The 7752-nt window shown below is 38.8% G+C and overlaps 1 long non-coding RNA gene and 1 pseudogene across 2 annotated transcripts; both read left to right on the top strand.

Annotated features, from left to right (window-relative positions):
* Positions 1–1069: 1069 nt before the first annotated feature.
* Positions 1070–2230, top strand: LOC149848246 (uncharacterized). The gene is made up of 3 exons (XR_016432681.1): positions 1070–1204; positions 1902–1940; positions 2085–2230. It is a non-coding gene; the product is annotated as an uncharacterized LOC149848246 (long non-coding RNA).
* Positions 2231–4373: 2143 nt separating this feature from the next.
* LOC149848245 (putative pentatricopeptide repeat-containing protein At3g49142 pseudogene) lies at positions 4374–7512 on the top strand (annotated as a pseudogene). Its single transcript, XR_016432679.1, has one exon. The product of XR_016432679.1 is annotated as a putative pentatricopeptide repeat-containing protein At3g49142 pseudogene (transcript).
* The last annotated feature ends 240 nt before the right edge of the window (positions 7513–7752 follow it).

Below are 7752 nucleotides of genomic sequence, written 5' to 3'. Positions count from 1 at the left end.
GTTTATCTCGTCCCCCCTATCATGCGATAAGGGGAGGGGGGAAGGCGGTGAGGTTTGATTTCTATTATAACAACAGGGTGCCCCACCTTGCATCTGTTGCCGTATAGGAGGAGGAGAATTTTTCTATTATAACAACAAGGTTCCCCACCTCCTCTATTCCGTTTCTTGTTTTGATGTTCTAGAGAAGCAGCAAACCAGAGTCTGTCTGGTACATTATCTGCAGAAATAGGAAATCTGACCAATATTATCTCTGGAGAGATACCTGCAGAGCTGAGGAAACTTTCAAAATTGAAGAAACTTGATCTTTCTAATAACAAATTCTCTGGACCTCTCCCTGATAGCCTTGGTAAGCTCACCGATCTTTAATATTTGTGAGTTTTTATCTTTTTTTAAGTTTTCACTGTGTGTGTGTTTTCTGTTTTTCCTTCTCTTTCTTCACTTGTAATGTATGGTCTTATTTTTCTTGAGGTAAATAACATGGTCATGGTTGAGTGCATGCAGAAGGTTAAACAATAACAGTCTCTCTGGAGGTTTTCCCGTTTCTCTTGCTAAAATCCCACAACTTATTTTTCTGTAAGTTTAGTCTCTCCCATTTATTTTTCACTGAGAAATTGAAGTGCTAAATTCCTAGGATATTTCTAGATATGGTGATGTTTAATGACCTTTAGATGCCATGATGTTACAGGGACTTGTCTTTCAACAATTTGAGTGGACTCGTGCCCAAAGTTCCTGCTAGAACATTCAAGTAAAAATTGTTTTGTGGCATCCTTTGTTATGTTCTTTTCATATTGTTGTTTTTTCTTATGTGGGTTGTATTTTATCTGATGTTAGTATTGAAGGCAATCTTCTAAAATGTGGGAGCAGTTCTACACAAGATTGTTCCACAACAACTCAATCAACTGTTCTTTCTTCCCCTCCAAATGCATCACCTGGTATGTTTCTTTCTCTCCATCCACTAATTCTTTTTCTTCCTTTTTTCACTGTATGTTTCAACAGGACTTTCTACAATTTAGCATTTTGGTATCTAAAGATCTGTTTGTTGGCTTTTTGTCATTCTTTTTTTATTCAGGAAAACAAAAGGGCCATAAAGTCGTTGTTGCATTTGGAGTTGCTCTCGGCTGCACTTCAAACGCCCTCCTTGTTTTAGCTTTTGTAGCTTGGTGGAGAAAGAAGCAAAACAAGCAAATGATCCAGGATGACTATGGTTGGTCCTTTTCTTACTTTTAATCTAAATTTTATCATCCCCCAAAAAATTTGTTGTAATTTTTTAAAGCACAATTTGGAAACAGATGTATAGTTGTATACTGTCTCTGTTGGAAAGTTAACTGTGGTATGAGATTATCACACTTTGGATCTTTTCTCAAAATATATGATTGTCATGAAATTTTGGTACATTGCGGTTGATTTCTGAAGACCTTGGAAAGCCAACTCATGTTGCAGACACATAACTCAAAGCATGTTTTCTACTAAAGAAACTGTATATATCACATTTATAAGGTTAGATCTGCAGGAGTGGAACAAATTGAGAACTGTGTTGTTTTCTACTAGATTGCAGGTACAAAAGACTAGCAAACTTATATCCTATTAGGAGGCCTTCATGAGCAGTTCCTATTAGTTTTGAAAGTGTTGTTAAATGCTTGGTTGTGCTTGCCAGCATCAAACAGAATCAGGCATAAAAAGATATTTCTAGTAGAACCTAATCTATGTAGGTGATTGTGCATTGGACTTACTTTGTTGACTCTTTCGGTCATATTTTTCCATAAGAATGTATATAATCTGTTACATGTTATTTAAGAGTGGAAGACAAAAATATTTCATTTTTGAGATATTAATCATAGCTTTCTCTTCTTTTATGACATGTAGCCTCATTGCAATCTTATATTTTAAATTTGATGTTTCAGATTGCTTTAGTCAGGTAACAAATCGTACCTCTGGCCAAGGTAGGCTTTCCCATTGCATATTCTTAGTGCGCAACTACTTTTTTATTCTATCGCAGGCTTAGTTTCTGTTAGATCTTTTGTAGAGATTTTGGCACTATTTTGCTTTCTCATGATTTAGTTTTATGTTATCCTTGGGTGCTTCAGCAAAGCCTTTGGTCATCTCATTTTTGGGGTCAAGTGGAATATATGCTGGCTGCACTGATCTGGCTTATCAACAAGTTGTGGAAGATGGAGTTGATGTCCTTGATTGCCCAGTTCAAATGACGAAGGATGGATTTGTTATATGCTTAAACACTTCAGAATTGAATAAGCGAGAACAGGTGGGTCTGATGTTATTCATTTTAAAGATTGTATATGTGACCTTGTCGACACATTCAGGTTGTCTTTAAAAAAACTTTGTGCAATGACATTTGCAGTGCACAATATTGAAATGAAATTAAAAAAAGAAATTTTCTTCATTTAGTAGCTGTTGTAAAGGAATGGAAGCCCACATGTAATGCTAACATATGGCATCATCTTTTCAATGCTAATTTATCGGGTACATTTGCAAGTGAAAAAGTAGAACTCTGCCCCTGGGAAAGTGGTTGACCTCAAGACCAATAATGAAGAGAAATTTCATTGCCCCTAGGAAAGGCACATGAGGCGCGCCTCAAGGCGTAGCGTATGATTGTGCACGCCTCGGCTTGAGGTGCGCCTCAAGGCGTATGAGGCGCACGCCTCGGGGCTCTTTTTTTAAATTTTGCAATGGATTAGCGACGGCTATTATCTGTCGCTAATATTCAAGGATTATACGGTTTGCGACGGATTGTATTCTGGCGCACATCCATCGCTAACTTGGCCGATGAAAAGTTAGCATCGGAATTTATCCGGATATATTCTGTCACAAATTCATCGCTAATTAGCGACGGATTTGCGACAAAAATAAGTCGTCGCTAATTAGCGACGACCTAACGACAGATAAATTCCATCAGAATTTAGCGACTAGAATTATGCGACAGACGATATTCATCGCTAATCTGTCGCTAAACAGTTTAGCGATGGATTAGCGACGGATATCGTCCATCGCTAATTGGTGTTTTTCTTGTAGTGTTCAAAACTTATTGTGATATATCATGATACCTGTCTTTTTTACTGTTTTTTGAGAAATTTATAGGTTCCGATGCAAATGGTGATATATATATATATATATATATATATATATATATATATATATATATATATATATATATATATATATATATATATTGTCACCATGCGCCACTATCTCCTATTGGCAAGGAATTCAGGTCCGCTCATCCCCTATCTTCACACCCCTCTTAAATCTGATGATACTAGTTGTTTTGCTCAAATGTGACGGTATACATGGATTCAGCATGGTTGATTTAATAAGAAACGGCCCTTGGATCGTATGTTTTCATGAAAAATATGTTTTTTTAATCACTAAAATTTTGTGTTTTGTCAACCGTTGATTTTTGAATCACCAAAAAATCCTGCTCACTGGTCGGATTTCGGGGATTTAAAAGGTGATCTTCATTAAAATGAATGATATAGATCGCATCTGTGGAGTCAGATTTGATCAAAACAACTTGCATCAAATGAAATCCCAAGGAGGGGTATGAAGATGGGGATGAGTGGATCCGATTTGATTGCAGTAAAGTTTTACACTGTAAACACCAAAACAAGGTCACAGTCAAACGGCACCTCTTAGCCCATAACAATTAAGTAGTTTTACATTGCCAACACCAAAAACAAGGCCACCATTAAAATGACACTCCTCGGTTTGCAGCAAACCAAAGTGATGGTTTCTTTCCGTTGGAAATAAGGATGTAAAACAGGTCGGACTAGGGTGGGAATCTAGGCATTACTGATTCGCGTTCAGGTTTGAATACAAAACTCAATACCAAACCTGAATCCGATTATGGATTTGGGTTCGGGTTTGAATGCAAAACTCAAATAATGAACCTGAATCCCATTATTAGTCAGATCAGAATTTGGCTAACAAATCCGACTAATCTGGTTAAGATTGGGGTTGAATGTCAGGTTACATCATGCCCATTGACATCCCTAGTTGGGAAAAAAATGACTGATTTTTTCTTTCCCGTTTTTTTCTTTTTTAAAAAGCCTTAACTATATTTAATTCAAAGGCATAAAGAATTAGATAAGTGAACCGCAGGTCATGCTTAACGCTTAGCAAGAATCGTACGTATACCAAGAAATAGTAGTCAGTAACCAACGATGTCCAAAATGTTCCTTGGTAATCTGAATAGAAACTTCCCACTAAGCAATCATTATTATCTTCATAATCCATATGATAAGATATGGAAATAGAGTTGAGTGACGTGGTAGAAACAATATCTGAGATGTTGAGCACCTCTGTGGAATCTCAATTGACCCCAATAATCCAATATGACTCGCCAAGATCGTAGTATCAGAAAAAATCCATAAAAAGTTCAAACTGCCGTTCATTGCAAATCCGAAAGCCGAGCAACTAAACGATAGTAGGGGCTAAAAATGGCAGTTGCCATTCAAACTGCACCTCACTCAAGCACTAATAGATCTTCCTTCCCTCATCAAATTCCTTCACCTTCATTCAGTTTTCATCATCTGGCCTTCATTGCTCCTCGTTTCTGCTGTCCCCACTTGGTGGTGGGAGCAAGTGCCTGCAGAAACTCCGAGACCACACAGATGAAACCACACCAAACATTGGCTCAGAAGGACAATCGTCCCACCACTTCCTGCGACCGGAATCAATTTCACCACCGTCTAACTTTCCTCTGTAAGCATCGCAAATTGGAAGAAGCCATGGAGGTGGCCGATTCCATGGAGAAGTTTGGATATGAATTGGACCCAATTGCGTACAATTCTCTTGTTTCCTGCTGTATATCACACAGAGCTCTTGAAGAGGGCGTTTGGCTACGAAAACACATGGTCCGTGCCGGCTTCGATCCACCCGGGACATTCATGGAAAACCAGTTTATCAACCTCTACATGAAATGTGGGAGACCCAGCTCTGCTCGACAATTGTTCGATGAAATGCCTCAACGTAATTTGGTTTCATGGAATGCCATGCTTGCGGGTTACTGTTCCAACGGGCGATACATTGAAGCTCTTGATTTATTCAGAGAAATGTGTGTCATGGGGGCAGAGCTTCCGAACCAGTTGACTTGCATCAGTGCCATTGCGGCATGCGGCAGCTTTGGACAACCTGATTACTGCTACCAGATTCATAACTATGCTATTAAAAGGGGATTCATAATCGAGAACCCTATCGGAAATGCACTAATTACCATGTATGGGAAGTTGGGACTCCTAGAAGAAGCAGAAGCTGTGTTTTTCAACTTGGTACAAAGAGATGAGATCTCATGGAATGCGCTTATCTCTGTAAATTCACAGAGACAACACAGTGGGAGAGCAATTATATTGTTTGCCGAGATGCAGCAGGAAGACATCAGAGCAAACGAGTATGCATTTGGTAGTGTTCTCAAATCATGTGCCCACTCTGGAAACACAACCATGGCTGAACAAGTTCATGCACAGGTCATCAAAACTGGATTTGCAGTTCACCCGATCATTGGTACTGCACTTCTGGATGTTTATGCTAAATGTATGAATTTTCAAGATGTTAAACTGATTTTTGATAATATGCCTGAGAGAACCATTGTCTCATGGAACACTGTCATTGGACGATGCATAGAGAGCAGTAGAATCAATGAAGGCCTTCATTATTTTCAGAAAATGTGCGAGATGGGTGTCTGCCCTGATGATTTCACATTCCCAAGCGTGATCAAGGCTGTGGCAACAGAGTCAAACCTAGAAGAAGGGAAGCAACTTCATGCAAAAGCTATAAAATCTGGCTTTCATTCTGATGCATCTGTTGGAAATTCACTAATCATCATGTATTCTAATCGTGCACAAGTTCACAGCTCCTTGCTAGCTTTCAATGATATCTTCGAACCAGATCTTATCTCTTGGAATTCCATGATCCACTCATATGTTCAGAACGAAAGACCTGAAGAAGCCTTATTCTTGTTCATAGATATGAAGCAGTTGGGGATCATACCAGATGAATTCAGTATTGTTAGTTGCTTAGCGGCATGCGCTGCTTTGGTTTGGCTTGAAACAGGAACAGCACTCCATGCTGACATAGTGAAAGAGGGCATTACTCTGAATGCATATGTAGGTAGTGCTCTCATTGGAATGTATGCAAAATGTGGTTCTATACAAGAAGCTGAAATTGTTTTCAACAAAATTAATGAGAAAGACATAATCACATGGAACACAATGATGGTTGGTTTCACTCAAAATGGTGAAGCTACAAAAGCTCTGCAACTTTTCTGCCAGATGAGGGAAGAAAATATCGAGGTAGATAATTACACCTTTGCTGGCATTCTCGCTGCATGTGCTGATATCACTGCAGCAGCACAAGGCAGGCAGGTTCATTCCCAGATCTTAAAAGCCAGGTTGGTGACAGACACTGCTGTGGATAATGCACTTATAACAATGTATGCTCGAATTGGATGCATTGATGAAGCAGCACAAGTCTTTTCCAATCTTACTGGCAAGAACTTAACATCATGGACTGCGATGATTTCAGGATATGCTCAGAATGGAAATGCCACAGAGGCACTGAAACTGTTCAACCAAATGCAAAGTCTCAAGGTAAACCCAACAGATGTAACCTTTGTTGCTGTATTGACTGCATGTAGCCATGCAGGACTAACTGAACAAGCTGTGCAATATTTTAGTGCTATGTCCACCACTTATGGGATAACTCCTAGCTATGAGCATTATGCTTGTATGGTGGACATCCTTGCCCGAGCTGGAAGGTTGCAGGATGCAGAAAACTTTATTGCACAAATGCCTTATGAGCCAAATACTCTTGTATGGAGAATGTTGCTCAGTGCTTGCCGGACTTATGGTGATCTAGAAAGAGGAAGGCACTCGATGGAAAAAATTATAGCTCTAGAACCTGGTGATTCTGCAGCTTATGTATTGCTTTCAAATATATGTGCAACCAATGGAAAATGGGAGGATGTCGCAAGGATCAGAAAGTTGATGAAACATAATGGGGTGAGAAAAGAACCAGGAAAGAGTTGGATTGAGGTTCAGAACATATTGCATGAGTTTGTTGCAGGTGATCGTTCACATCCACAAGTTGATGAGATACACTCAAAATTGAAAGAACTGTTGGAAGAAATCAGGAAGGAAGGATATCAACCTGAAACCAATTATATTATTGATGACGAAAAAGAAAACAAAGAAGATTCAACAAATTATCACAGTGAAAAGTTGGCAATTGCCTTGGGTATCATAAATTTGGCACCAAACACTACCATAAAAGTTTTCAAGAATCTACGTGTGTGTGAGGATTGTCATGTTGCAGCAAAATTGATATCCAAGGTTGTTGGAAGAACAATTGTTCTCCGAGACACTAGTCGCTTCCATCACTTTAGAGATGGATTGTGCTCTTGTAGAGATTACTGGTAAGGAACATGATTTTTTTGGTGGCTCTAGTTCTTACTCATCAGAGCATATCTCAGGTTATCAGGACAAGAAATTTAATACTGTCAAACTGATTGGTGAACACAGTAAATCATAAGTATGACTAGTCAAGACAGCCTGCGAGCTTTATTAAAAAAAAATAAGGACCCAGGCTCATCGAAATCGGTAATTCATAATGATTGTACATGATACTCATTGAAATGAAGCCCTAACAAAGTATCTAAAATTTCTTCTGCATGAGAACATTGATTGTTCGAAAAGAAATTAGAAATCTGCCTGTCCTAGAGCCTAACAAACTGAAGATACATAT

The sequence above is a fragment of the Nuphar pumila genome, chromosome 1, assembly GCF_984573655.1.
Source record: "Nuphar pumila chromosome 1, dmNupPumi1.hap1.1, whole genome shotgun sequence".
Classification (NCBI taxonomy): Eukaryota; Viridiplantae; Streptophyta; class Magnoliopsida; order Nymphaeales; family Nymphaeaceae; genus Nuphar; species Nuphar pumila.
This window is presented reverse-complemented; position numbering and strand designations above follow the sequence as displayed.